This window comes from Cuculus canorus, chromosome 11, assembly GCF_017976375.1.
Source record: "Cuculus canorus isolate bCucCan1 chromosome 11, bCucCan1.pri, whole genome shotgun sequence".
Taxonomy (NCBI): Eukaryota; Metazoa; Chordata; class Aves; order Cuculiformes; family Cuculidae; genus Cuculus; species Cuculus canorus.
Genome location: NC_071411.1, coordinates 19,190,723 through 19,217,664, shown reverse-complemented (window position 1 = coordinate 19,217,664; position 26,942 = coordinate 19,190,723). Strand labels below are relative to the sequence as shown.

Below are 26,942 nucleotides of genomic sequence, written 5' to 3'. Positions count from 1 at the left end.
ATATGCAGGAGAGACTTGCTGGCTGCAGGACTTTTTCTGGCACGGGTTATATTTCTTTGTTATTCTACAATCGGTTTGTTTATCTGATGAATGTTAGAAGGACGGAAAGTTGACTTTGGTGGCTCTTAAAGTTGAGTGTTTTGTGGCTGGTACACCTGATGGGTCCGTGGCCCATCAGAGCCCCGTGGAGAGGCTGCAGCCCACATCCCAGCTGTGCTCAGAGCTTGCCTTCTGAGGCTTCATCGCTTCTGAAAATATCCCACTGTGAGCCCTGGGAAGGGAGGGAGGAAGAGGCGGTACCTCTGGCCACACTTCTCTAAACGTGTGCAACCGTAGGGGGGCAGTGAGTTTCTCTTAATTATTGCTTTCCAAGTCCCCTCTGTGCCCGCACTGACTGTGCTTGGAGGGGCCCTTCAGGGAGGATGCTCTGTCTGTCCTTTCATGCATGAATGAATCGATTAGGCGTCTTTGCAAGGATGTGATGTGGCCAAGTACAAAGAGTCAGAAGAAAGCTTTAATTTAACTTTTACTTCAGCCCTGACAGTGGAACATTGTGGTAAGCACAAATGCTGAACTGATGACACAGGCCATTATTACAGAGTGATTAAATACAGAAAATATTGTTTTCTGGTATCTTCTAAGCTTTATTGTTGGACTGATCCTGCAAACTTTACTGATTTTGCTGTGCTATGGATGGGTGGCTAAAGCAATAGGACCTGCAACAATGCAGGGAGACTGGGCTTGTTGGCTACTGCCATTTGCAGGGCGAAAAGTTTTTTCATTTTTTGGTTTTTTTGGGGGCTGAATGGACGTTAGTAATGTGATTCTCCTTCCCCAGCTTTCCTCATAGATAACCACAGGTAGCTGACTGGCTTCACTCCATCCAGTTCTCTCCTATATATTCACCCCATGCCCAGTTATGATGGGAACATGCCTGCCCACAACCACTGAATTGAAGTTTTCAAAGAAGGGAGAGTTCAGCATCTGAAAACAAAGGTGATAAACAAGAATCATAGAATTATAGAATCATAGAATAGTTTGGGTTGGAAGGGACCGTAAAGATCATCCAGTTCCAACCCTCCCTGCCCTGGGCAGGGACACCTCCCACTGGCTCAGGCTGCCCAAGGCCCATCCAACCTGGCCTTGAACACCTCCAGGGATGGGGCAGCCACAGCTTCCCTGGCAGCCTGGGCCCTCATCACTCTCATGGTGAAGAAATTCCTCCTTATGTCCAGTCTAAATCTGCCCCTCGTCCTATCCCCACAAGCCTTTGTGAACAGCCCCTCCTCAGCTTTCCTGTAGCCCCTTCAGGTACTGGAAGGTCACTATAAGATCTCCTCGGAGCTTTCTCTTCTCCAGGTTGAACAACCCCAACTCTCTCAGCCTGTCCTTGTATGGGAGGTGCTCCAGCCCTTGGATCATCTTTGTAGCCTCCTCTGAACCTGTTCCAACAGCTCCATCTCCTTCTTATGTTGAGGATTCCAGAACTGGACACAGTCCTCCAGATGAGGTCTCCCAAAAGAGGAATAGAGGGGCAGAATCCCCTCCCTTGCCCTGCTGGCCACACTTCTTTTAATGCAGCCCAGGATAGGGCTGCGAGTGCACATTGCCGGCTCATGTTGAGCCTCTCATCAATCAGCAGAACGTACTGAAAATCCCAGATCTCTGCTGTGCAAGGGGAAGAGTGCTTAGGGTGGTTGAGAGCCCATTGCTGTATTCTTACATGGGGGTGTAAGCCCAGGTGAGGAGGAGGATAGAGGTGGTTACACTGGGGATGGGAGTACTTGGATCTGGAGCTGTCCATGTGCTACTGGCACATTGCAGGAGCTGTCTGTCACCCGCACACTAACAGGACCTCACTGGCCTAAGAGCAACTCATCTGCATCCACTGAGGCTGGAAACGCCTGGGTGGGGTTGGAGATGTTCAGCTCAGTTTCTTTTCAGTCTGCAGTGCCTGGTCTTTCACAGCACGTTCCTCTGCAGACCAAGGGCCATGGCAGTGATCCTTTCTTGGCCTCCATCTTCCCCAGCTAAGAGAGCAGGACTTCTGCTTTTGCTGCTGTCTAATTGCAGCCAGCCACTTTCTCCATGCTGGGAAATGAGTTAGTCCCTTGTGAATCTTGGTAGTCTGCAGGCTGGCTCGCTGTGCGGTGTGCTGCAGGTTTTTGGCAGGGTTAAGCACTGACCACATGATGTGTTTGGCTCTTGCAGGCACAGTTGGGACATCAGTGAAGAAAAAGCAAAACCACAACAGTCAACGTTTGTCATGAGCAACATATAGTCACCTGCAAGAGTCTCCAGAAGATGAAAAGCTGGTGTGTAAGTAGAGGGTCCTGCCATGAAGTGCAAGTAAAGTTAATGAATTTTATTCGAAGCTTATTGAAACGTTTCAAAATTCTCAATTCTGTCTCCTCCCCACTTCACTTTCTCCTCAGTCCCTTCTCTCCTTCTCACACCATAGTTTTTGGTGTTATTAATGTGTAAATTAATGTCATTTATAGAAAGACAAGTTTACAAGTCTTTTATATGATGAGTTTGGGCTGGGAGGCGTTTCTCTCTCCACAATTGCTATTGTTTGCTGGGATGGAAACGTAGCCGTGCGCAGTGGTCGTCTGGGTGCTTATGCTGCATTTAGCCTCAGTTCACTTGGAAACAGGCAGCTGGGATACCGTGCTGGGTGCAGTCATCGATGTCTGTACAGGCTCTCTCCAGGTCCTACCAAAGCCAGCAGATGATTAGCTTTGTTGCTGCTACTGGAATCAGGTTTGGACCTGTGTGTTGCATAGCAACCTTAAATTATTATAAGAACCCTCGAAAGGGTATTAATGCTGCTCATGAATAAACACAGTTTGTCTCACTCCTGTTTATGAATTGTTTTTATGCTGTTCCCCAGATGAGTGAAGGCTTTCATCTTCCCAAACAATGAAATTCAAGTTACTGCCAGAAGAGTGGTAGCTCTTGCTCAGTGGCATAGCAGCTGCAATTAGTCTTTTTCAGTGCATTCTTGGATTTCATTTTAAGGAGGATTTAACTTTAACTTGTTGCTTATTACTCACAGCTGACCAGGCTCAGCTCCCACTCCTGAAATGGGTTTCCTGGTGAGTCTTAGGAAGAGGTTGAGTTTCAGGTGTGGGTCTCTCCTGTGTGGATCCTCATTCCCAGATGAAAAGCGCTTACAGCTGGTCTGCACCTTTTCTAGGAAGAATAATCTCTGAAAGCAAGGAATCTATGCTACCTTTTTCTCCCACTCTTTGAAAGCTGTCAGTACTAATTTAATTAGTTGGTGCATAATAACAGTTTATCATTTCCAAGTCTAATGCATTATAAAGTTGTTTATACTGATTTGATGATTAAAGGACTTATCAGAGTCTTTGTTTCTTTTCAAAAAGAAAATGTATTTATCACCCTTAAAAAATAAGCCTTTGTTGTTATGTAAATTAGACACACCAGATTATGAAGGCTTATTTTACCTGAACAGGTATTTAGAATAGTCTTCTGTAGTCTTGCTGTCATTTTTTTGTCTGCAGTGTCCTTGTCTTGCTCTGTGAGATGACTCCTCAGTGGCATCTGTGCTGTGGCTCTTGGCCCACACTCATGTCCATCCTTACCCTCTTCTCCCTCTTCTCTTTTATCTGTGAGCCCCATTAATCCTCAGAAGGGCCCTCCCTGACTCTGTGCCTGCTAACAGGGTCTCTCAGAGCTTCTCCTGCAACATGACAGTGTGCACAAAGCTGTCTCTCAGGGATGCTCCCAATGCACCAGACCCATCGCAGCACCGGGGCAGCTGTGGGACCCACCACCAGCTGGGGAGCCCAGGTCTGGGGTAAATCACAGTGTGTTCAGGGGCAAAAAGCCCAATTTGGAGACTGAGATCACTCCTTGCCTCTCTGCTTTGCTGATGCAGGTAGCATTGGTGCATATGACCCTGCCCAGCAGAGAGGTGCTACTGTCCTTGAGCTGATGGGTATTCCCCAACTGCCCTTCCCAGGGACCACAGAGCTTCCACTGGTGTCTACCAAATCCCACTCTATTTCCCCGATATTCTTGCAAGCAGGAACATCTCCAGTTTGTAGCAGAGTTGGAATCAGGTGAGTAAACGGAAGAAGGCATCTGCTTAGAGCTGGATACTATGTACCTTCTGGTATTATCTGTGTTCTTCTTTATTTTGCATGCATAAATGTGGTGTCCTGCGTGTGATGGACTTGGCTGCAGGCTGTGTCTCTGGCCTTTGAAAAAGCAATGAGTTTCCTCCACTTTCTTGCTGGAGCCTTAGCTGCAGTTTTCTGCAGCTGGGTGAATGACCGTGTTTCTGTCTGTCATCAATTCCACAGTCTGTTATTTAAATTACAAAGCTCATTCTTTGCATCAGTGTATGCACAGCAAGTTAGCAATCTATGCATAAAGTCCCAGCAGGCAGTGATTGTCTACAAAGGAAGGCAGAAGTAAAGACAGCCCACTAGATTGACAGAAATATCGCTGAGTTCAGACGCATTCTTGGAACAACTGGTTTTCTTTCGAAGAAAGTTGCCATTAAAGCTGTTGCAGTTGAGTGTAGGTGAGCAGGGTGTTGAAAATTAGGCTGCCAGCACAATTACAATGTGGTGTAAAAAAAAAACCCCAGTATCATCAGCTTGTTTATGACCTCAGTAAAAACAAACCCCAGACCTGAACAATTATGCTAATTCTGCTTTGATTTACAGCAATGATAACCAGCAAATGCACTGCCGTATAGCTGCCTGATGCGTGTGCCAGAGGAGCAGGCAGGGATCTCATGGGGCTTTCTGCAATGTTTTTCCTTAATGGTTCGTTAAGGCTTGGGTTCTGGTTAGCATCACTGCTTCAGGCGTCTCCTCCAGCCTTGGGTAAGGGCCACATGAGCCCGACTCTTTTTTAGCAGCAGGGGAGAATGTGGGCACGGGGAGCTGCACCTTATGAAAAGGAGTGGTTCAGGTGAGCTGGCAAAGGAGAGAGGAAAAAGAGAGGGCTTTTAATTACTTTATTTTTTTCTTTAATTGCAGACTATGGTAGGGCTGCTCTCTCCTTGGCATGGGCAGCAGCTGGTTTAGCCTGGTTCTGCATCTGTGGTGTGGTCTTTTCAGGTCACAGGCAGCAAGCACTGCAGTCTCTCAAACGTGCAAGTTAGGGCTGTGCTGGCTCTTCCTCAAGCAGCTCTGAGAGTGGTCTCCTGCCCACCAACACCTGCTGGGTCAAGTGGACCCGGCACCGTTTACCTCTGAGCATGGTGGAGACAGCAAGAGCACGTTCAGTCCTCTAAAGATACTGGACTTTTGAGCTTACTGTGGGTGAAAAGTCTGTTTTCTCAGAGATGGCTGGTTAAAGTTTCAGTGGATAAAAAAGAAGCTGGAATGTAAAAGCAACTGAGTCTTCCCAGGCTGTTTCCCGGTATCTTTGCAATGGAAAGTTTTGTGTTCCTGCCGTTTAGCTGGCAGGGCTTTAGAGGTGGTTGAATGTCTGTATGTGTATTTTATACCTGTACTCAAACGTACGCACGCACGGGCAGGAGACGTGCCATGGAGGCTCTGAGCTCTTCCTGCGTGCCCTAGCCAGGCTGGTTGTGGGGGGCAGCTCAAGGCTTATGTGTGGGGTGGGTGAGGCTCCCTTTGGGTGGCTCATCCTGGCAGGGTCATCTCGCTGGGGTACCCTGGCCAGTGTCCCAGAGGCACTGGCACTCACACACAGCGCTGCCTGAACTGAAGGTCATGGTTGCTGACCTCTGCGGGGTTCAGCTGTAATCGGTCTTGCTCAAATCAGTTGGAAGCAGCTCCTGCCCTGGAGAGCCCACGGTGCCAGGATGGGAAACATCAGCCTGCAGCCGCGCTGCTGCAGCTGAGCCCACCTGCCCCTCTCCCACCCAGGGAGTGCCGAAGGTTTGGAGGACTCCCTGTAATATTGGAATGATTTCTGGATCCCTGCTAGTTGTCTGTCTTCTTGCAGCCAGGCAATCTGGGAAGGGCTGCCGTTCACTCTCAGGCTTTAACTTGACCTTTTTTGTTTTCCTCTGACTTAAGATCACAAAAGTGAATGTGATAGCTTTTGTTGCTTCAGATTTTATAATGCGGTACATTTTGGCTACTGTTGCTGGATGTAGCTCCTGCAGGTTTTGCCAAGCAGTCTCTGAGTGATAGGATTACAATGGTGTGTCTTAGGCTAACGAGTTTAAGCACAAACAGTTCTTATTTCTAAATAAATACGTGCTATTAAGTGCTATCAAACTGTGGCAGGGGGGCTGGGCTGGGTGGAACTGGATGATCTTTAAGGTCCCTTCCAACCCAAACTATTCTGTGATTCTATGATTCTACAGAAATTATTAAATCATTAGATGAAAAACATTATGAGGGGTTGAACTCTCCCCTGCACATAATGCAAATCAGCGGAGCTGCAGTTCTTTACCACTTTATTGACTCACAAACGCACAGCTTGTTAGGAGTCCTTCAGGATCCTCCCCCCCTTCACTCCTTTATTTCCAAATACCAGTTAGAGAACACTTTTTTCCCCTCAAGATGATTGTGTAACTTCCTTCTGTTTCACACTTGAAAAGCACCCATGTGAGTTGCGATGGACCACAGAGCATGTTTAGGTATCTCTTACCCTTTGCTAATGAGGTTCAGTAGATCAATCAGAGGGAGAGAGTCAGTTTGGTTTTTTTTTTCTCTCTTGTACAGGATCTTGATCTTTCTGTGGGGGGAATGACCTTGACTTGGTAATGCAGCTAAGCTGGGAAAGCTGTTTTGCTATACAAACTGAATTTAGGCTAGCTAAATAAATAATAGGCAAAAGAACAAATCTTCTCCCTTAAATAAATGTGAGGTTTTAAGACCTGGCTTTGTAATGATTATAGTCTAATACGCAGCTTGCTGAGAGACAGTATTTTCTTCTTTTTTTTGCCTGTGTCGTCTCAGTGGAAATGCTTCCTTTTTGCTATACATTTTGTGCTCACAAAGAACAATTTAAAACGTACATGGCATGGTCAGTCAGAGATACCTAACTGGCTCTTTGGAAAACATGAATTGTGCTTTTTTTTTTTTTTTTTCTTTTTTAATACAAACACAAAACAAGTCAGTGGCACCACATTAATCATTCAAGGCAACTGGAAAGTCTCCAAGCACCAGCTGAGTTAAAACAAAACAAAAAAAAAAACCAAAATAAAAAACCACTATCAAAAAAACCCCACACATTTTGATAAGAACCAACTGGGAATGAGATTCTACCCCCCTAAGTTTGAAAAAGAACAACAGAAAAAAAAAGATGCAAAGAATTGGCACGGAAACAAATTGAACTATCGTGGCTGTTTGTAAGGGCCGTGCTTTAGCTCTGGAGAAACGATTCATAAATATTCATTAAACTGGAGAAACATGAAAAACAAGATTAGACTTATTCATGGGAGTTCATCTTTAGGGTCAGTGCTAGGGTGAGAGAGCCAGGACAGGCAAATTGCAGTTTTAGAACATATTTCCTGGGACAGGCAAGATCTGCAATCTTCTCTCTTAAAAGCAGAAGGAAAAACCCTCCAAAGACAGCTAAAATAAAAAAAGCACTTTCCTTTCTTTACTGGGCGGAGGAGCTGCCTGTGCTCAGGCCTGCCCTGTGGGCGATGCACCCCGAGGGCTGTGCCGTGGGGCGGCGATGGCTCTGGCCATGTGTCCCCAGGGTTGGCCGGCGGGTCACAGCCTGTCTCTGCTCCCGCACCGCGCTCCGCCCTTCTGCTGTGGCCTTGGCCCAAGCCCCCCATGCGGGAGGGTCCTCGAGCACTCTGTGCCACGTCCTGGCAGCCGGCGCTGGCGGGGGCAGTGCGCTGTGGGCAATAGGGACATAACATAGAATCTTAGAATAGTTTGAGTTGGAAAGGACTTTAAAACCCATCCAGTTCCAACCCCCCTGCCATGGGCAGGGACACCTCCCACTGGCTCAGGCTGCCCAAGGCCCATCCAACCTGGCCTTGAACACCTCCAGGGATGGGGCAGCCACAGCTTCTCTGGGCAACCTGGGCCAGGGCCTCACCACCCTCATGGTGAAGAAATTCCTCCTTATGTCCAGTCTAAATCTGCCCCTCTCCAGTTTATACCCATTGCCCCCCATCCTGTCCCCACAGGCCTTTGTGAACAGCCCCTCCCCAGCTTTTTTGCAGCCCCTTCAGGTACTGGAAGGTCGCTATAAGATCTCCTCAGAGCCTTCTCTTCTCCAGGCTGAACAACCCACAGTTTTGAAGCTTGCAGGGCTGCTCCCGAAGTCCTTCCACCTAAAGCTGGTGCACAGCAGAGAGATAATGAGCTCACAAGGCAGGGAGGATTGGAAGAGTCAATGGTGCTTCCAGGAACCGCCCCCGGCTTACCAGGGGAAAAGAGAAGGACTGTGACCTCTGGCAAGGTGGCTGGGAGCATGGAGCCATCCATATGTCACCTATCCACTAGAGGCAGAGATGAGAAGCGAGTCTCAGGGAAATGTGGCCAGATGATAACTCAGTATTGCAGGACTTGGAGTCACTGCCTTCCTCTGCTTCCAGGAGAACGGCTGTTCCTCTGTTTACTCCTGCATCCCTTTGCTGCCTGTTCAGAAGGTGACATTAGTATTGCCTGTTGCCAAATGTACGTGTAATTTCTTAGTTTGGTTACTCTCCGCTGCCGCGATGGATGACTATGTGCTGCCATTAGCTGTGGAATCTGTGAGCGAGCCTCTGTGCTCATATTAGAGGAGAAACACAGCATGAGCATATGCAACATCCATTAGGGAATCCAGCAGACTGACGACAACTAGAAGCAACTGAAAAATCAGACTTCCGCTTATCCACCCTCAGCAGCACGCGAAGTTAATCATGCTCTAATGCCACTAAAGCGAGTGGCTAAGTGATTTTAGTGACTTTATCCATCATCAGCTCAGGACAGACACACTATTTGTGATTCCTGCATTTGCACAGAAGGCTATGATCCTCAAAATCTGATAGTTGGGAGAAAGGATTGGAGTCTTGCTGCCACTGCAGGCGTGCGCTGGGGCCGGGGAATGTGATGCAAACTGGAAAGTGCGCGTGGGGAAGTACTGCCAAAGAGTCTTGCCAGCAATTACCCAGGTTTCGTAGCCAAATCTGGCTAGGATTAAACTGAATTTAGGAAAACAATAGCTATAAATATTTTCTGCTTTGCTATAAGCAATGAAACTGTAGAAACAAATTGGTTAGTTGGCAGCAACCAGCTGTTAAAGATCAGCTTTCCCGGCTCCAGTGGGAAATGCTTTGTCCGTGGTAATCAGGATACTGCAATACCGCCTTGCATTTTTGTCTCTTCTACGTCTGCAGAGTCATTCCCTCCATCTTTTTGGTTCTGCTGTCATCTCCGATGCCTTTTCATGTGCCAAAGTCACTCTTAGCAGAAGCACCAGAGGCTGAGGGGAAACCAGGCTTGCTCTGCCTGAGCCTTTTTGTGCAAGGTTTCTGTTTGCTGATTATTATCTGGAACAAGCAGAATCCTGGCAAATGAAGAAGGGGGGAAAGGGGCGCTCGCGTTACTTCAGCTTTGGTACCTTCCCAGGTTGTTTTCCTGAGGTAACCAGCCCGTGGTAAGGCAGTGCCAACCAACTGATTGGCCTTTTATTGTAAGAGGACTTCTACTGCTGTTACAGTCCTCCACACTGGGTCACCCTGAGTCTGCTCATTATCCCAGCCCATGTGTCCCATGGTTTTAGGGACAAGGGCCACGGAAGCAGCATCCCGACTGGGCCTGACAGGGAGCTGTGGCTTTTGCAGGGCACATGGCTGCTGTTTTCTGCCACGCTCAGGCATTTCAGCTATGAACGGGGAGTCTGGGGCCCTGTCCCTCCCCCCTCTGCACCCTCTCCAGTCTCTTGCTGTTTCGTTTTTCTTACCCTGCATTGATAATTCCTGCACACTTCTGGTAGTCCTCAATCACCAGCAGCCAGGGCATTGCAGCTGTCTATATTTTAACTTAAAGTGAGTGGCATCTTTTCTCCTGGCAACAGGCTGCCTTGCTTTCTTCCCCTCTCCTTCGATAAAAAGTGACAAGTGCTCCTTCACAGAGCAGCGCAATCAAAGGAGCCGCTCAAAGAGAACTGACAGTAAGTTGTGCGCTGGCTGCAAGCTGTTTTACTGAGGGACTTAGATGGAGTTCCCATCCTTCCCATCTTTCCCCCTCTTGTGACAGTGCCTTGCACCCTTTGTGATGATACCAGAGCTTATTTTACCATGGCTTATCTGAATAATCAGTTCCAGGGTTTCTAAACCATCTCAGAGGGATTTCTGAGGTTCTGCAGAGCTTTGCAAACTGTGTGTGATGCAGCTGAGAGCTGTGCCACAGGGCTTCGCTCCCCACTCCGCCCCTCAGCACCCTGCTGACGACTGGGTCAATACATAAGGAGCTTTTCTAACCATTTCAGGATGCACTGATGTGTCTTTAGTGCACAGGCGCTTTAATTACAGCCACTCTTTGGAGGGAGGATCGCACCTTACTGAGTGTCAGCGCTGCCTAGCAGCAAAGCCTCTCAGCAGGGCTGCAAATCAATAACCTCAGTAGCTCTCCAGGTTCCCCAGAGCCAAGGAGTTTACCTCTCCCCTGTCTTCATCTTCAGCAGTCTTCCTCAGCACTGATGGGCATCTGTTACTGACACATCACCAAGCATTTGCAAGTCTGTGTTGGAGGCACCTTGATTAAAACTGCTACCATTACTGGTAGGAAGCTGATGATGAGCATCTCTGCTACCCAGCGTAGCTCTGCTCTCAAAAGGAGCATTTCTCAGGCCCTTTTTGCTTTGCAGTGGCTGCTTTTACAGTACAGCAGCGTACGGGCTGATGGTGGTCACGGCTGCTCGCCGCTGTGGCCATAAGGAGGGCAAAGCCAGCAGGATAAGAGCACAAGCTTTAGGTTAAGTGCATGCTTAACCCACCCAGGGTAAGGCTGCTTTCCGTAACCCGGCCTCCAGTTAGGAAGGGGAATGACTGCCAAGGCCCCATGTGCTTTGACAAACCCATTGCTGGTGGGAGAAGGCAGTGGGAGGGTTTGGCCGCAGCAGTGGAAGGTTGGAGGGTTCAGAGGTGGCTTTTGGCCTCATGCTTAAACCCGACCATGCCTAAATCCACCAAAGTTAGTTCCAAGTTGTTTGGACCAAGTGCATCTTAAGAAATTTTGAGTTCTAAAGAAGTCACCAAGTCTTCCAGCATGGCCATTTCATTGTGTCCTCTTTCCCTAGAGACGATCCCAATAACATGCACTGGCCTACAGCACATTTCCAGAGAAGTATCGGTCTCGGTCTTTCTGTCTCTTGCTTTTCTTAACTGTATCTACAGTATGTTTCAGTGAATCATCACCTTCACTGTATAATGTATTTTCTTCCTCTTCTAATTTTAATGGCTGTGGCTTTAGTCAACAGCAGTACGTTGGTAAGAGCATTAAGAAGTTCAGAAAACTACTTTGCAAGGATTCTGCTTCAGCTGATGTGCTAATGAAACTGAAACACTCTTTCTTGCAGTGGTCTGTGTAAGATAGCTGGACATTTTAAATTTTCTAATTAGTTTCTGGATGATTATCTATTAGTGTTTTCATGCTTCATTCCATGCCAATGTCTGAGTTTGGCCAAGGTCTTTTTCGGTCTCCTTATTTTGCATATTTGGACTAAGCTGCTGAAGAAAACACTGCTTTTGCTGAAATCAGGGAGACTTCATTTGCTAGGTAGAATGGGGTAGCAATTTGGGAGCTTCTGTAATTAGTCATTCGTTTCCAGAAGTCTTTATACAGCACATAAATGTGAACTAACCTTTCAGAATCCTCTGCAGCTCTGGCACCAAATATCAAATTTAGACTTAGCAACAGGACAGAAAATGTGTAATTTATGAGCTAGTGAAGTATCTTATTAAACCAGTATTTTCTAAATTTTGACTTAATTTAATTTTAATCTAAGAGAAAGAAGCAATCTAAGTCCAGCCAAGGTTTTCCTTAAATACCATCCTTGTTATCTGGGAGGCTTTAAATCAACTAAGATAGATGATTTTAATTTCCGTGTTCTCAGTGTAACACTTGGGGTCAATGTTTGCATACTTATCATAGGCAAGTTTACCACTGACAACCGCTGTAATTGTTCAACTTTTCCTTGGTGAAGACCTGATTGACTGTTATGCACTGTATTTATTATGTCTCACACTGAAATATAGATGATTGATTATTCCATTATTCTATTGACCAAGGCTGTAACAAGGTGTGACAAATATGGGCCATTACAGCCCATAACCAACTGAGGAAGGCAGTGCAGTCAGGTAAGAAAATTTTAATGTGTGCAACTCTCTGGGAAGCTTTAGCAAACTTTCAGGGCGCTGTGTTTAAAAGACTTTATCTGAATGAATGTTCTTCATTTCTGCTAGGTACTTTCTAATTATAAAAAGAAAAAGAAACCCAAAACATAACAGGCCCTGAGCTGAAAAGCACAGAATGTGATTGAGAGCCCATTGGAGCCAAAGGAAATTCTTCCAGCAGCTTGCTGGGCTTTGGTGGGGTCCTGAGGGTAATCTTTCTGTTTACTTCACTGAGAGCTGTGTCAAACCCTGAGAAGTATCACCATTTGTTAACCGCATTAAAAATGTTCAGAGAAAAAAAGTGTCTTCCGTCACTCATGTAGCACATTAATGTGAATTACGTGCACATGTCAAGGGGACTTATCGTTGGAAAGAGAAAAATGCTGTGTTTTAAAGCTCTCTATCTGCAGCTTGGTATTTGAAATGCGTAATTTAATTATCTTCGAACTCCTTTGTTCCTCCTTAAAATAAATTATGTTTAATTTTCATTTTAAGTATCATGCTTTGATGGACGCAGCACTAGGGATCGTGGCAACAAAATGGTGTTGAACCAGCTACTGGAAAGTAGTACTAATAAACAATGCATTCGCTACCACTCTATCATATTAATTAGTCTTCAGAATGTGTCAGTGCTTTTCATTTGTATTTAATGTTGCCTGAGTTTACTGCCAATTAAATACAATGTTGTTATCAAATCAGCGCGCACGTGATTGCATTGGATTAATGTGGTTATTCTCTTTGATCCACTATAATTAAAAATCACAGTTGTGATTTTAAACAAGTGTAAAAATATAATTAGTTTGTATACGCAGCTGCTTTGTCTTCTAATTTACTTTAATAACGTTTGCTTCTAATGAACAGTTGTGGAAGTCCTGGGCCCCGTGCAGCAGCTCACACGAGACAGCAGCGTTTTGTGAGCGCTGGCGGAAGCCTCCCACGTGCCCGTCGCTGTCCTTCCCCTCTGCCCAGCTGCGGTGAGCGACATTTTCAAGCGAGATCTATGGCAGTTCAGTCCCCAAATCCTAAAGGAGAGCTCATCAGCTTTGAGCTGAAAGAAAATACTGCTTTAAAACTCAATGCTGTTTTCCTTGAAGCCTGACGGCAGAGTCTAACGAGCTGTCTACAAGTACCATGCCGCATCCTTGTCCCCACGGGACCCACCACCCCAGCTGTCAAGCAGCCAAGAGGCAGAGAGACATGAGCTTGTGCAACATGGGCAACCGTGAGATGCTGAGAAGGTGTGAATGCCTGCATGCCAGCCCCAAAATATCCAGCCTACCCGGTCCCAGCTTTCCAGGCTGCAGCTTTTCACCGAACAGGAGCTCCTGATTTTGGTAAGTAGCAGATGAAATGCCACAGCCCCATCCAGAAGGATGTTTTTTCCCATTGCTACCCACTTCTGTGCTGCTGACAGGCAGGGCCCAGGCAGCGGAAAGGCTGGAGGAGGCTGCTCTACTGCTGGAGCAGCTAGAAGTAATTAGTCAAATCACTGTTGCGCTGAATCATGCTGGCCCATCTCCCGTCAGGCAGCAAATGACTCATTGCATAAGAACTTCAGTAAAGGAGTATTTAAGGTTGGTTTTTTTATCTCTTCCACTTTAAGCAGGGGATCAAAAAGCTGCATTTTTCTAAAGGCCACTGTGGCTCTTGTTTAGGAGCTTTGCCTCACAGGTCTCCTAAGGCCACTGAGAAAGTAGCCACTGAATAGATGTCCCCAACTGTCACCCTGGTGGGGATGGAGGTCAAAAGCATGGTGGCCTCTTCAAGAGGCGTACACATGGCGAGTGGCTAGTAGGTAGCCGGTGAGTTGTTATTCACAAGCCTGATCGAGCCATTTGTACCCCGTGGACCAAGCGGTGCTGGATCGTGACAGCCCTGGATGCTCACCCCCTCCAACCACCCAGTGCTTGTATCCCACTTGTCCACGCCAGCCCCACAGGTAGCACCCAGCAAGGGTATCACCACCATGCAGCACCCCAAAGCACTGCTGGCTGGAGGAGCATTTTCCCACGGAGCAGAAAGTAGTAGGGAAGTGCTTCCTGAACCAATTCCAAGTGAGTGATGAGTTGTGAGCACCATGTTTGCCAAAAGTTGGCCACTTCAGCTGAGTTGTGCCCTCTGCCCTTCTTCATCTGATGCCAAAGGTCTTCTATGCTACAAGAGGCAGATTTTGCCTTTCCCACCGTGTGCCTTTCCTTGCCATTGCGGGAAGCAGATGAGAAATAACTAAGCAAAGAATTTTCAGTGAGTGGAAGTTAGCGAAACGTGAGCCGTGCCTTGTTGGCTCTTTGGTAAGTAATGCACGGTGTTCTGCTGAGGTAGGGCTCCTTGTACACATAATAAGTAATGTTCCAGTGAGACGAAACCTCAGGCTCCTGATTCAGCTGATATTTCTGGCAAATTGTTGACCTATTGCAGTTTATTCAGTATTTTTCTAGTCTTGGTATGGAGGCTCAAACAGCTACAGATTTGTCATTCTGTTTATAACAAATATGCAGCTTTTCCAACTCTGAAAGTTGTAATTTCTTGAAGCACCACAGATACTAATTGCCTCTGTGCTCTGCAGTAGCGCTCTGTGTTTATAGGCAAGGAAAAGAATTAATTAAATATTAATTAATAGGTTTTAATATAGCCGGTGCTAGCTTGTGTCATAGAGTAACTCATAGGGACAATTTTAATTTCACCTGACGTATGTATATGGATTATTTCTCTCCTGGGCTGGAAGCGGGGCCTGTGTGGCTGTGCCGCAGGCAGGGAGAAGGGCAGCCTGGCTAATGAAAGGTGGCTGTGGGGAAAGGGTTCAGCAGGGCGTTTGCCACCTGGAAAAGATACAAAGGGGACAGCAGGAAAACGGCCCTTCTTTCTGTTCTCCCTGCGAAGGAACAAGTGCAGAAACTGTCTCCTTGCCTGGCTTCGAGGCAGCGGCTTGATGGAGAAAATACTGCTCTTTTAGAGCAGATTTCCCTGCTTTATGGTGGCACCTGCAGAATTTTAGGGCGGTTGTGGACCTCGTAAAATTGAGAGGAATTTCTGGAGTTCCTGTGAAGCTGACAAAAATGTAAGGGAGTTGTTTATGTCCGTTCAGGGAGGAGATGTGTCAAATGGAGCGGCAAACCAAAGGTGAGCTTGTGCGTCGCCACCAAGCAAAGAGGCTGTGATCAGAGCCCGTCTCTGAGGGTGGCTAAAAAGCTTTTATTAGCAGAGAGCGGCAGGGCGTGGGGACCTGTCGTGCTGATGGACCCTGACAGGGTCAGAGATCAGACAAGCTGCTGCAGTGCTCCATGTCCACGTTGTCTTTCACAGTATCCTTTGGCCTTGTGTTTCGTGTCACATCAAGGTTTCTCTCCACAATACTTGTGTTTAAGGCTGGAGCTCGCACGAGGCCATTGATACGCACAAGCAGTCGGTCTTTGGGTGAGTTTGGGGGGCTTGCAAGGGCAGCCCAGAGGTCAGGCGCTGCCCAGCTCACCCTTGGCTGCCGTCAGGTGGATCTCCAGCGCAGTTCATCCTCCAGCCGAGGATGCTTGCAGCTAGCTGAGGTATTGGGAATTGCTAATGAAACCAACTGCTCTGCCAGGAAACGATCCTGGGTCCCCCACTGTCTGTGTAATTAAAACGGGACTGTATGGGTGTGAAATTAGTGCTGTATACATAATCTATCCGTCCCAAGGTAAGCCTTCGCATCTGTTCTCTGTAAAACTCTTAAGTGCAGGATATAATTAAGCCAGTGAGAAATAGTTTGAGCAGAACACGGCATTGTCCACCAGCAGCTCCGATCTCCACTTCTGCAGCCGCACGGTGAGTCTAACCAGCCAGAGTTAGAGCTGCTGTAAAAACAGGCTGGAGGCGCTGCTGGTTGAAAACATGCACGGCTTTGGCTTTTTTTTTCCTTTCCCCCTTTATTCTGTCATTGAGTACAAGGAGAAACTTCAGTCTGTAAATGCCACCGGTTCTCTATTTCACACGGCCGTTCCCAGGGACAGCGGAACTGCCTGTAAAGTGTCTGTCACCCAATGGAAATTGGAAAAAAAAAAAAAAAGTTTTCTGCACACTCTTGTCACTGTAAAAAAAGCTGTCACTTATATCACTTAACCCTTACCTGCCCTCCTCCTCCTGCTGCTGGAGCCAAACAGGGCGAGATGCCTTTACACCACTGCTGTGGGGGCAGCAGTCCCAGGAGGGATGCTGGTGAGCTAGAAAAGAAGGGAAAATCCTTTTCCTATTGTTGTAGCTATGCGTCTGGAAGTGCTTTTATGTTGAGGAGCTGGGAGAGCTCACCTGAAAGATTTGTGACTGTAGCCAAACACACAAGGACCCACCAGGCCTTTCTTACCTCTGCACTTATTTGTTGTTGTGGTTTGTTTTGTTGTGAAACATCAGTTTGCCTGTGTATTATATGTGTATTTTTATGCATGTACATTGATTATGCATTGATAAAGACCTTTTAAAAGATCTTTAAAAGCATAGATTCTAAATATATAGAGATATATAAAATTAAAACATAAATGTACGTAGCATAAAAATATGTTATTCTATACTCATACATATATTATATAATATGCCTGACAATACAATAATATGTAATTTAATATTTGTACTATATGTGTATATAATTCTATTAATTATATTACTTTTACATATTATACACATATTTGCACGTTCATAGAAATAGACATATATAGCACCTGTATATATAGTCCTTTAGAAAGATCTTTTTAAATACATATATTTGTATGTGTTTTACAATATATGATTAATATGCACACACCTAAATATGTAATGTAATCTGTGTGTATTAATATATAAAAGGGTCTTATGTATGTGTCCATATACATATGTGTAAATATGCATGTGTGTGTATAAAGGTCTGTATATACAGATAAAACCAGCATATATGTGTATGTGCATATAAATATACATATATACAGACATTTTAAACATTAAAAGAATTTCTTTTTTAGGTATATAAAGACATTTAACTTGAAAACTCTCTCTATCTCCGCCTCTGTGCCGAGGGGGTGGCCCTGGTGCTCAGCAGTGGCCCCATCACCGCCCTGGGGAGCCACCCGCAGGGGGGTGCTTAAGAAGGGCAGCAGCTCAGGGTTGGCACTGGCTACGTGGTGGGTGACAAATGCATCTATTTAGGAAGGGTTTGCCAAGTGAAAAGGTCCAATACTCAGAGCTTGGAGACTTTTTTTTTTTCTGAGAGAAAACCAGAAGGCAGGTGGGATAAAATGCGACATGATTTACCAGGCAAGATTAACCTGGAATCCCTAACTGATCTGGCAGATAAAGGAAAGCCAACAGTTCTCCTGTGGGAGTTCAGTGAACCCCCTGCCTTAGTGCTCTGAATATGCAACACTACAAGCCATGCCGAGGAAGACAGGGTGGTATATTTCAAATACCTCAGAAATGGGTTGGGAACTGATTAATAGAGCCCAGTAATGGTGGAAAAAGTTTTTTTAAGGACTGGACTGAAGCGTACTTTGATTGCTGTCTATCTTTACTAAAGGCCTCAGCAGAGGAACATCCATGTTTGCTGATGGGACCTTGTGTGGAGGATGCCATGAACTCACAAAGAGCTTCAGAACACTTTAATAAAGGGTCCCGAAAGACCATAAGCGCAGAGGAGATCCAAACCTGATGCTACAGCACGGTAAGAAGCACCTCTTTGTTCCACGAAAGTCTTGTGGCAAGAGAGAGCCCACACAGCTCATCATACGTGGTGGTTTTGCTCTCCCGGTGCACTGAGGCACTGGGTTTCCTCGTCCCCCGCTCCAGCCCTGTGCCTGCCGGCAGCTGGACCTGCATGTTGGATGATTGCAGCTGCGTGAAGCTGTGATATAAGTGAGCAGTGGTGGGGCTGTCCATTAGTGACAAACTTTGCCGGGGCAGGGGGCAGCCCTCTGGGATACACACGCAGCCAGTGCTCGGGAGCTCCCTGGGCAAGTGCTGGATTTTAGCATGTAGGAAGATGCATACAGGAGACTAAACGGGCCGATAGGAACATTGCTCCTGGGAAAAGCACGTGGTGTTCAGCCCCGAGAGGTCTCTGGGGCAGAGCAGTGGTGCTGGTGACATCACGCCTGGCTCAGCACCTCTTTGTTCCCAACCACCAGGGAAACCTGTCACAGCCGCACTCTTGGTTTCCTTTGCTCGGCTTCTTCTTGCTGTCATCCATCTCTCTGCATGCCTGATTTCTGACTAATGTAAATACCCGCCCCCTTCTTTAGCATAATGAATACTAATTCCTTAATATGTGTTATTTTCTACTGTATCTCCATTTCCCTGCTATCCATCTTAAGAACACCAACAATTGCTATCACCGTTTGTCTGCTGTGTGTATATAATTAGAACAGTTGGCTCAGGTAATTACTTTTAGCTTCCTTCAGTTCCTTACTCTGCTTTGTGCTACTCTGCCTTGCTGGGGTTTTTCTTCATTTCAGATGCTTTGGAGAAAGTTTTCAAAGCAGGATGTGTGCGTTTTAACTCTACCGCCCATTCAATTGGAGCCCACCAGCTGTTAAACCCTCTAGAACCCCAGTTTGCTAAAAACTCGTAAGTAGCCAACTCGCTCTCATTCTCCTCTCCTTATTCCCGAGGCTCTAAGTGGGCCTTGGTAAATTATGTTTCTGCAAGTGAATTGCTTGGTTGAGAAAATTGCTGGGCTGGTTTTATTTCCCCAGGGCTGCCAAGCACCTGCACTGCTGGTGCTCTGCTCACCCGCAGTGTGCCGGGGGGGGACCGGCAGGGGCTGGCCAGCCCCTCGCCTTCTGCTCCCATGTCCTGCTTACATGGAACTCGGCAGCTGTCAGAGGGACGTGAAGCCATTCTCATTCCAGCAGCAGGGAAAAGAAAACTCCCAGCAGCTGAGGGATCCATGCAGAGGCACAAAGCAAACCCGCGTCGGGGACCTGGGAAGTTCCTGCTCTCTGCAGTCACCATGTCAGAGTTCGTCTTGAAAGATTTCCTTTCACAGGTAAGTATCTGTTTAATTACAGTTATTGCAGAGACAGTTAACAGCTGATGAACATGCCAGTGTGTTTTAATTGACTATATTGAGCACACTGAACAAAAGCACAGCTCTTGACCTTTCCTCTAAGTGAAACGTTAGGATGAGCTTTTCTGCATTCAGAGCCCAGGGAAAACGTGGAGGGGACCACCCACTGCTGTTAATGGGAGCCTCCCATGGAAATCCCATTCACGTCAGGTCAATAATAGGCTGCTCAGTGTCCAATTATTTTAACTTCACGTAGTCATTGATGATATTGCAGGCAAAAAATGTGGGAGGAAGGATCTGGATAAAGCAGAGTGCTCCAACCTGCGCTGTCTCCACCGGCCATGCCAAACTCAGCCCGCAATAACACTTTTGTTACTGCCTTGAAGGTCTTGGGTGATTTAATGCCTATGGCTACAGTTTGTCACTGCGGTGGGACAGATCAGTGAACCAATCACCCTCTCCTGCCCTCAAGGATCATGACAGGACAAAGTCAGATTTCTTCTGGATGCTGAGAACCACTGTCCCTTTGCACTCCTGGGCGCAGGCGCTGCGGGGACGCAGGACCCACACCCTTACCATCCCCTTGCCCCAGCCAGCTCCTGTCTTCATTGATTTCTAAGGAGCACGAGCTTGTGATTAAAGTTTGCTTGTGCTTAGGTACTTCCCTGAACTGGTGCTTGGGTCCTTACTCCAGCAAAAACTCTCATTGATCTGTGCTGGAACACAGAGCGAGTAAGCCCGCGGGGACTGGCTATATATTTGCAGTGCGGTGCTCTTCAGACACATGACAATTTCAGGGCAATTTTGTAACATTAAAACAGCATTACCGGTGTGCCTTTAACTGGCCATAAATAGAAACCTTGACTTGTCTATAGTGGTTTGATTATTCCAAGCTAGGCAGGAACATTCAGTCCTGGCTCACAATCCATTTTATCACCAAAAAGAAATTTTGTAGGTTAGATAAGTCAAGAGCTTACTCTTGCAAAACTCCAGCCCATGTCTGGGAGCTGTGGTGAGGCTGCATCTAATATTCAAGAGCAGGAAGAAAAGGGAAGGCTCTTTTTTAGGCTCATTAGAGATGGCAAAAAGATACAGAAAGACCGATACCATTTTACACTTGTAAAAATACCCCTCGTAGATTCATATTTTTTAATCTTCAGTACAAAAGCTCCGTAACTACAGCAAGGCATTAGTTTCTGATGACTAGCTACCTTTTTTTTCTATAGCCTCTGGCATTAAAGCTCTCAGTGAAAAGACACTTTAGAGCTAGTTCAGGCAGTTCATTTTCTGTCAATCAATTCTCAGGCTGCAAGTATAAAGGCAGCAACATGACAAGATTTCTATTTTAATATCTTTACTCTTGATAAGATAATCCTAGAGGAACGGCAGTGATCAAATATTTACAGGCAGCGCTCACTGGCACAGTCTATTGTAAAATTAAATACACAAAATTATGTGGGGATAATGTTAATGTTGTGATATGAGGACAAAAGGCAGCGTGCTTGAAATGAAGGTTGACTCTTCTTAATATATCCTCCTCTGTGGCAGGGACCAGCGCTGCTGGCGCAGAGAACAGAAGAGCAGCTTTTGTTGTGCATTTTTTGACCTTTCTCTGCTTTTCAAGAGCTTGTTTGTTATTTAAACATATTTGTGTGCTTAATGATCTTGCTTTTCAAGTATATATTTGTACGTGTGTATCCGGTGTGGCTCTCCGAGATGCACTAAGTGACCAGTAACGCCTTGGAAAGAGTGCTGTTCTGTCCTGAGCGGCCTCTTGCCCCGCTGCGAGCCCGGGTTTGGTGCCAGCCAGGGTTGGGCTGCGCGAGACTGTGCAGGCTGGAGGTACAGGTGGGGTCTCTTCCAACTCGCTGCAAGATCAGAGTGAGACGTTACTTCTGGGGAGCCCTTCCTATTCACCCCACAGGTGTGCCTGGGCCCCAGAGCAGATGGAAGTGCCCAAATCCCTGCTCTTACAGACTGTGGGACTCGCAGCAAACATACCTGGGGAGAAGCCTTTGCGAAGTGGATTTCTCTTCCCCATTTCTCTGTGCATCCCTGGTGCCCGGTCCCTGCCCAGGCTGTCCCCGCGGAGCGCTGGCAGCACCACCACACACCAGGACCCTCACCCTCCACTCTGTCACACTGCTCCTCTGTGGCTCAGCTGGAGCCTGGGAAAACAGAGCTTGATTTGGGCTGAAAAAATAGCAGTAGCTAATATGGGAAATTACCCCAGCAATCGTTCCTCTTTTCCTGTCACTATGGTGACAAAAGAATGACAAAAGCCTGAACAAAAAAGAGATAGGGGTGACACAAGTAAAGAGGGACAGAGCCAGGAGGGGACAGGCAGTGCCTCAATGCTGTGCCAGAGCCCCCGCTGGCTGCCCATGGGTGCCTGCAGGGCTTTGCAAAGCCACACGAGTACTAAACCCACCTTGCACCGAGAGCTCCCGTCCGTGCAGCTTCCACAAGCCTAAAAAAACTAATCACCCTGGCCATATAAAGCTTTCATGCCACAGCTTTAATTGTAGTGCACTACCCATTGATTTTTACATGTCCTGCCTCAGCAGCACTTATTTGCTGCCGGCCTTGAGGAGAGGGTCTGCAACCAGCCTGGGCTCTTCCCACGTTTCAGCTCTGAGCACTGTTAGAGGATAGAGCGAGGAAGCCTACTCTTCCCAGCTGTCACGGTTTAGCCCTGACCCAGGTCATTTCAGCAGGTAAAACCATGCAGTTGGATTCTCAAGTCCCTTCCCCCTACCTTCCAGGGATAGCAGGAAAGGAAAATGAGAAGCAAAAGACTCGCAGGTTGGAAACTAAAACTAATAATAATGAAGACAATAATCAGAAAGTAATAAAATATATACAAATAGGTGAGATTCCCCCCCCATCACCACAAGGCCACATGAGGGGATGGGTCCGAGGCTAGGAGAGAGCTGGGCTCAGGAACTGGATTCAGGAACACACAGATCTTGGATCAGGAGCAACAGACAGACAAGGTCCTCACTGGACATCAGCCATCTCAGAAGAAAGCAAGATCCTCGTGATCTCTCAATTTTATGACACATATGGGATGGAATTCTCTGTTGGTCAGTTTAGGGTCACCCGTCCTGCCCACCCCTCCTTGCAGGTACAGCCCTTTTCTGGCAGCTCAAGGATGGCCTTGGTTACCGTAGGCATAAGCAGAAGCATTGGCCTTTCTGCGTACCAAGGCCCTGTGATACCACTTCTAGCGAGAAACTGCCCGAACAACATGCAGTTTGCTTTCAGTAAATGAAGTTATGCGAGACTGAATTAGAGTCACAAAACTGACTCCAATTTAGCTCAACCCACACCACCAACCAAAGCAGCGATCACCTGTGACTGAGAGGCACATGGCCAAAAGAAGCAGAAAGCTTCTTGGAGGCGACCCCAGACCAGGAGGAACAACTGCTGGTTGGGTGTATGCCAAGGCCCTTCCAGCACCTACTATTGCCCCGTGAACAGAGATGCAGTCGTCAGCTTCCAGGTACGTGAACAGGATGGGGTTGAGCTGCTGGAGGAGGGGAATACCTGGAAGAAACCTCAAAGAAGAAACTAGGCAGTGGCAGAAAAAACTGCAGGTCCAAGGAGACCATGTCCAGGAGTCCCAGCTGAAGTAGGTATCAGCAGGCTGGTGCCCGTCCTGCAACAAGACTCCTGTCCCTGGGGCTGGAAGGAAGTCAGAGTTCAAACAGCATCCAATGAATGTATCACTATTTTTTTTTTTAAGTGGAATTCTTATTTTCTTGGAGTCATCTTCCAAAAAATAGGATTGGGAAAAAAAAGGACAGGGTGCAGGGGCAACCAGTGCAGAAAATCTTCATCCTGAAATGCAAGTCAAACATCCTCCCCACCCCACCAGATCTTTGGTTTTTTTTTTTTTTCCAAGAAGAAAAATTGTATTTTCATGAGTGATTGTGCAGAGTTCTGCTAATGGGCTATGCCAAGCTGCGGTCACCCTACAGAGCTATTGGCAGGAGAGGTGGCAAGTTGGAGAGGACTACAAGGGAACTCTGCGTGATATTTTTTGATGAGCTGATTATTCAGAAATTTCACAAGAGCTGAAATACATCACTCTGTTCTGAAACTCACAGCCCTGCCAACACACAGGACAGCTTACATGAGCAGAGGCGTTTTCTCCTTCACAGCGCTGCTGGCCTGCACATTAGGAACCAGATGCAGGAATCGGACAAGGCTTTTCAGCAGCCATCGACCACAGTGACAGCGAGAGATAAGGAGGGGATAGGAGGATACAGAAAGCTGAGCTAGAAATCATTAGGTGCTTTCATGGCTGTCACTATGTCTGTATTTAGGCTTGAAAGTCTTTCATTAGCTCTGTGGGTATTGGGGTGGTATGACTTTTATTGCTTTACTGCTCAGGTGGGAGATCATCCCCAGGTCCCACATGTTTTCAGGTAGGCTTATTTCAGGGGTGCTCAGTCCCCAGTCACATCTCGGGGTGCCATCACAAGTCGGGAGCTGCCCTTGACTCCCCCATCACGGCCAGCAGCATCTGTTTTAGATGTCGGCCTGAGTCTGCAGCCAAGTCAGGCTCCCACAGAGACCAAACGGTCATTTTCCCCTCTCTGCAACATTCATTAAAAACTAAACACTGTGTTATTTGAGCACAGGATCAAATGAGAGCCTGATACCGGGGGGGTGGGTGTGCATGTGTGCTGGGGGAGGTTAGAAGCAGCACGGAGCCAATTTCTGAACCGTTGCACAAAGACTTCAAGGAGCAGACAGGGCACGTCCCCCGTCCATGGATCTGGCAGTGCCCAAGCCCCTTCCAGCTACCTGGGGTGGCACCGGCTGCCCCGTGGAGCACCAGCGGCTGGTGCAGCTACAGCTGGAGCAAGGATGATGCTGAACTGCTGAAAGGCAATGAAAAATACCCACACTGAAAAGCTCTTTAGAATACCTGCCTGCCTTTGTGCAAGCAGATTTGCTGCAGGACAATTAGCCATCGAAGCTGCCTTTCTGTACAAAGAACATAGTTGTGGTCCACTTGAGCACTCACCTGCTGGAAAACCAAAAAGATGGGTGCCCGGGACCTTGCACAGCACAACTTGACCCAATGAATAGCACAGTGGCTGAACCACAGTGAGGTAAAAATAGAGGCACGCAGGCACAGCCACTGCAGCCCCTGGAGCAACTGCTCCCTTCAGTGAAACAAACTTTTAGTCATCAAAAAAGCCTGGGAAACTTGCTTGCATATAAAGACAGGGAACAAGGGTCCAAGCTGTGTTAAGAGTGAGCACAGTTAGCTCTGTCCTGCAATGAAGCCACCCCATCAGGACAGTGTCCATCTGAGCCCTTGTACAGGTGATTTCTCATGTGTTCACTGCGTTAGGTGGAGGCTCTCGGCACTCTGCAGCATCCCCCTGCCCAAAGGCAAGCCCTGGGCACCACCCCCACGAGGGCAAGCGATTCAGGTTGGAAAGCACAAAGTTGGTTACAGAGACCATCAATGCCTTGAGCTCAGCAGATCCTCACATTTCCAGCAACAGCATCTTTGTACGCAGTGCCCTGCCTGTGGAAAACAAAGGCTATAGGAAGTGTATCCAGACACCATCCTCAAGGCTCAGGTCTTAAAAAAAACAGGGGGTTACTCCACATACTGCTGCAGGATGTCATGTACTTCATGATCTGCCTTTTCTAATCTCTCCTTATCTCTCACTCCAATCCTTTCTTACGTCCCTCACTTATTGCAAACTCCCTTTTTTAAGCTGGAGCGGAGCACATAAATATTTCCATGCCATATAAATAGGCTGTTTTCTGCATGATGCCATGGGAGGCTTTTTTTAAAAAACAGGACCTTTAATGCTGTGATAACAGCCTCCTCAGTTACACAAATGAAATCTTCCATACGGCTCGGCACCCATCTGCTCCACAGCCACCATGCAAAATGGTTGGCGCTGTGCCTGCTCATCACACGCTGCAGAATTAATACAGAATAAATTCCATACTTAATAAAAAATCATTGAGCATCGAGTTTGGAAATACCTTGCAAATGTAACTGATGCTCAGGTTTTTCCTTTTAGTGCTTCCTAGGGACAACCTTTTTCTTCCTTCTATGTGAAGTCACAGGTACTTTAAATATTAAAATGCAAAAGGACACACCTTTGTGTTGGCCCCTTTGCTAGCATCTTTGACCATCCCGACTACTCACCTTTTCTTCTCTGGCACTTCTGCCCCCCTGAATTAATTTCCTGTTTATTTGTCCCTTTTTCAGGGTCTAAAAAGTGCAGACAACATCAAATGTAATGTTCATTTACTCTGCATAGAAGAAAAATAACATTAAAATAAAAATAGCATTTAAAGTTTTTAAAAGGGCTAACAGAAGATATTAGTAGTCACATGGGGTCATGGTAAGTCTTCGAATCAAACTGGCTGTTTAGGGGTGTTGGAAGTGGATGATTTCTAAGGTCCCTTCCAACCCTAACTATTCTATGATTCTATGATTTTAACAGCACCACATCATGGAATCAAACATAAGTAAGTGATTTAGTTCTAGTGTTTCTATTTATATTTGACCAGCGCAAAACCTGCAAACCAATCACATGAATCCACGCAGCAAAGAGAGACTTAGGAAAAATTATACGCGTTAATCCATTGCATGTTTTCATACTTCTCAGACAGACTATTTGGGACCATTTTTATTTGGAAGTGGCGTCTGCCTCATCTCTGGAGGTGTTCAAGGCCAGGTTGGATGGGCCTTGGGCAGCCTGAGCCAGTGGGAGGTGTCCCTGCCCAGGGCAGAGGGTGGAACTGGGTGAGCTTTAAGGTCCCTTCCAACCCAAACTATTCCATGACTCTGTGATTCCATGATTTGTTCAGGACAGTGACCGTGCTGTGCTCCAGGCATGCAAAGCACTGCCAGGCTCTGGTTTGGACCTGATCCTGACCTCCTCAGGCAGGCTCTGACCGCTACAGCACCCCCCAGCACAGCTCTTGGTGCATTTTCTTTTCCATCCTGAGTTCAGGGGACACAGAAAGTGGTGATTGTCATTTCTCCACAGCTCAAGAGCAAGATTATGGATGCTGTTTTAATGCATATCTTGCAGACTCATTTCTTCTCTCTTCCATCTGTTGTTTGACTTTTTTTTCTTTACTACACATTAGCAATCAACTACTAACCCCCAGTGTGTTTCTTCCTGCAGGAGGCTCTGAACCCAGCATTTCATGCCGAAGGAGTGTGCTGCACGGGCAGCTCCCACTCAGCTTATTTGTTGCTGTGAGCAGGACGTTGGTCCCAGTCCAGCCCTAATGTGATTCCTTTCCTGTGAGCAGCCTTACGTATTCGTGGCTTTGCAGAAGCGTTTTGTATCACCTTAAGCTGCAGAAGCGTTGTGACAACGCATGAAAAGGAACAGAGAAAGGAAAGCTCTTCGAAGTGTTGTATTTCTTGTTATACCACCTTACCTGACAAAACGATAGCTCTCAAAGTTTATCTTGGCTGGTCTTGGGTTTTATGACTTGTCATACTGCTAAAAGATCTGATTTTTCTATGATATCGTAGCCCACATACAATAACCGAATCTCAAAAAGCACAACATGGAGTAAACGCTTTGTAATGTACCTAAACACGGTAGGTACCTGATTTTGCTATCACTT

At 46.8% G+C, this 26,942-nt stretch overlaps 1 long non-coding RNA gene across 3 annotated transcripts; it reads left to right on the top strand.

Moving 5' to 3' along the window:
• The first annotated feature begins 9,815 nt into the window (after positions 1 to 9,815).
• LOC128853260 (uncharacterized) lies at positions 9,816 to 26,624 on the top strand. Of its 3 annotated transcripts, XR_008451668.1 has the most exons (6): positions 9,816 to 12,271; positions 13,169 to 13,641; positions 17,820 to 17,963; positions 18,754 to 18,865; positions 18,994 to 19,286; positions 26,489 to 26,624. It is a non-coding gene; the product is annotated as an uncharacterized LOC128853260 (long non-coding RNA). The 3 variants fall into 3 exon arrangements; XR_008451667.1 differs by having other exon boundaries at positions 9,816 to 13,641; XR_008451669.1 differs by lacking the exons at positions 9,816 to 12,271; positions 13,169 to 13,641; positions 17,820 to 17,963 and adding an exon at positions 18,338 to 18,675.
• Positions 26,625 to 26,942: the final 318 nt, after the last annotated feature.